A 3878-nucleotide genomic window follows, 5' to 3' on the forward strand; every position below is an offset into this window, starting at 1 on the left:
TCTAGTGGATGACTCAACACCCATGAGGATATTGGACTCGGTGATGGTGTGTATGTGTGTGTGTGTGTGTGTGTGTATGTATGTATGCGTGTGGTTTTTTCGAGACAGGGTTTCTCTGTGTATCTCTGGCTGTCCTGGAACTCACTTTGTAGACCAGGCTGGCCTTGAACTCACAGAGATCCACCTATTTCTGCGTCCTGAGTGCTGGGATTAAAGTTGAGCACCACCACACCAGGCCTGAACCTGAATATTAAAAGAAAAAAAAATCTGAAACCGGGAGGGATGGGTCCGTTGCTCTGGTTGTCTCCATGGCACTTCCTCATCTCCTCTCCTGCTATTCTTTGAACCCTCGGGCTAAGATGGCCTACGTATAAATGCCAGGCTGCGTCCCATTCTGTGGAGTCTAGGAATGGAGAGGGTTGGAGGGTTGTTCAAGCTAGCCCTACGGCTGGTCCCCCAGTCGGTGCTCCCGGTTCCCTCTTCCCTTGGGGTGGAGCCTGTGGTCCTGGTGGGTACTTGCTCTTCAGGGACATCAGCCAGCATTCCAGTCATGACATGCCCATGCACTCCATGCTGTCCAGACATCTCTGACCACCAGTGGCTCCGTCCTACTCTGTCCTACTGAATTAGGCTTCCCTTACCCACCCCTCTTGCTAGCCTCACTTGTAATGGGTTCCTTATAAGTGGGGGAACATAAATGTGCGCACAGGACAAGACATGGTGGCACCCACCTGGAACCTCAGTGCTCGGGTGAAAGATTTCTGTGAGTTCAAGGCCAGCCTGGGTCCTTCCAAACTGGATGTTGTAGGACATGATTTTTGTTGTTTGTTGAGCCAGGGTCTCATGCAGCCCAGGCTAGCCTCAAACTGGCTGTGTAGTAGACAATGACCTCAAACTCCTGATGTGACTCCGCCTCCTAAGTGCTGTGATTACAGGCCTACAATTACAATGCCAGCTGGCCAGTAGTATTCCTGCAAACCCAGGAGTTGAGTTTGAGGCCAGGCTAGATTATATCCCAAAAATAAAACACCTCCTTACCTGCCCCAAGCAGTCTTTTGTCCCTCCTGGACTCCAGACCAAAAAACAGCCTTGATTTTCCTGTCCTTTGTGTCTGTTTTGAGACAGGGTCTCACTATGTAGCAAAGGTTATCCTGGAACTCATTTTGGAGTCTAGGCTGTCTGGAACTCCTGGCTTCTGCCACTTTACCAGGAGTGGGCCACCACACTCAGCCTCATGCCTTTGTTGTTGCTAAATTTTTAAATAAAATTTTAAAAAATTACTTGTATGTGTGTGTATCTGTGTGTGGGGGGGTATATATGCGTGTGTGCAGGTGTCTGTGGAGGCCAGCCAGAGGCACTGGATCCAACCAAGCTGCATCCCTGGCTCCATAACCTTTATAATAACTATTGATTGATTTAAAAATCTTACACAGAATTGATTATTCACATTACATGTTTTATAATATAGCCACATAAAATTTCATTTGTAAGATATAAAATAAAAAGACAGGATTCAGAGTCAAAAGATAAATTTGAGTTTTTTTATTTTGGGAAGACATTTCTCTGGTTATCACTGTATCATTCTGTGATTCTGCCTAGTGGTACCCACTCTTCCTGTAGTCTACTTCTAATATTAGTATGTTTTCAACATCAGGAAAGAAAATCTCTTTACACAGATTCTATTAACCATGGGCATTTATACCACCAAACAGGAAGTGGGTGTCAGAGATGATTTAGTCATTCAAGGAAGCCATTAAAAACTTACTGGTCATGGTGGCCCTCTATGCAATCCCAGCATTTGGGAGGCCCGGGCTACAGAGCAAAATCCTGTAATGCACACTGCCCACCGCCCCAACCCCCCACATCTATTCTAATGTTTTGTTTTTTGTTTTTTGTTTTTTTTCTTTGAGACAGGGTCTCAACTATGTAGCTCAGGCTGTCCTGGAACTCACTATGAAAACTAGGCCTGCCTCTGCTTCTCAAGTGCTGGGACTAAAGGCGTGTGCATTTAACACCTGGGTTGAATGTCTTTTACTGTGTTTATTATCTTCAGTTTTAAGTATTCGCACCGAACATGGTCTCTACAAATTTACCAGGCTGGGTGTTGTTTTTAAGATTGTTATTTTATTTTGAGACAGTATGACCTTAAACACAGAGATCAACTGGGTATGGTGGCATGTGCCTTTAATCCCAGAACTTGGAGGTAGAAGCAGGCAGATCTCTGAGTTCAGGACCAGCCTGGTCTACATAGTAAGCTCCTGGACAGCCATGGCTATTTCAAAAAACAAATAACAAAAAACCTCACAGAGATCCCTGTGCCTCAGCCTCCCGAGTGCTGGGATTAAAGGCATGTGCTACCATGACCAGCCTTAAGCTGGTCTTGAACTCTCAAGTGAGGCAGGCCTTGTACTTTGGATCTGCTCATCTTGGACACCCAAAACTGACGTTGTACCAACAGGACCAGCATTTATTAAGATTTATTACTGTGCATGTGTATATATCAGTGGTCCGCAGGGGTGCCAGATCCTCTGGAGCTGGAGTTACAGGCGTATGTGAACTGCCTGAGATGGGTGTTATGAACTAAACTTTGGTCCTCTGGAAGAACAGCAAGTGTTCTTCACCACTGGGACATCTCTCCAGCCCCCTTTGTTTGGTCAGAATCCCATGTAGCCCAGGCTTGTCTTAGACTCACTATGTAGTTAAGGCTACCCTTGAACTCCTGATCTTCCTGCTTCCACTCTCCAAATCTGTCACCATGCCCAGCTTAACACTTCTTATTTATTGTATGCCCATGATGGATGAACACAATCCACAGAGTGCACGTGGAGGTCAGAGGACAACTTCACTTCCACCTTTACATGGGTTCCAGGGGTCAAACTCAGTCAGGCTTGTGTAGCAGGGACTAAGCCATGTCCCTGGCCCTTAGCACTTTTCCATTTTAAAGATCATTTTCTTTTACATTTAAAAAAAGTTTTTATTTTGTGAGTGTGGAGTGTGTACATGTTTGCACACACTCATGAGCTTGTGTGCCATAATGTGAGAGGAAGTGAGAAGACAACTTGGGGAGCTGGTTTTCCCTCCACCACGTGGTTCCTGGGAATTAAACTCAGGTCATCAGACTCGGTGGCCAGTATCTTTTTACCCACTTGGCTATCCTTATAGATGTAACCAACCGTCTTATTAAATAAGAAACACAGAACCAATGCAAAGAAGAAAGCCAAGAGGTCAGAGCTAAGAGCTAAAAACCTTACCCTTCCTCTTGAAGTGGTCCTACCTCTCCGAAAGAGACCTACTTCCTGTGTCTGTCTTTTTTTATAGAGTTTCTATTCTGCCTTCTCATTGGTTGTAAACCCAACCACATGACCGCCTCATCACTGCCTGTCTGTACAGACCTCCAGGTCTTCTATGGTTGGTATTGAGATTAAAGGTGTGCGTCTCCAATGCTGGCTGTATCCTTGAACACACAGAGATCTACCTAGCTCTGCCCATTTTCTTCCACTTCCAATTTTTCAATTATAACTATATTCCACAAATAATTATTTACTTTTCCACGCTAGGAACAGAAGCTTCCTGCAATTAAAGAAAGAGTACCCAATTTTCTTGTTTTTGTTTTTGTCTTGAGATAGGGTTTCTTTGTGTAGCCCTGGCTGTTCTAGAACTCACTCTGTAGCCCAGGCTGGCCTCTAACTCACCTGCCTCTGCCTCCCGAGTGCTGGGATTAAAGTGTGGCCACCAGAGTTTGAAGCCCAGGCAGGATGCACGTGGAAGGAGAACTGCCCAACTAACTTACTTGTTCTCTGACCTCTGCACACATGCTTTGCCATGTGCATACTCCACATCCCCTCCAAATAAATAAATGCTTATAAAAAAGATGCATG

The sequence above is a fragment of the Peromyscus leucopus genome, chromosome 10 (genome assembly GCF_004664715.2).
Source record: "Peromyscus leucopus breed LL Stock chromosome 10, UCI_PerLeu_2.1, whole genome shotgun sequence".
In the NCBI taxonomy this organism is placed as follows: Eukaryota; Metazoa; Chordata; class Mammalia; order Rodentia; family Cricetidae; genus Peromyscus; species Peromyscus leucopus.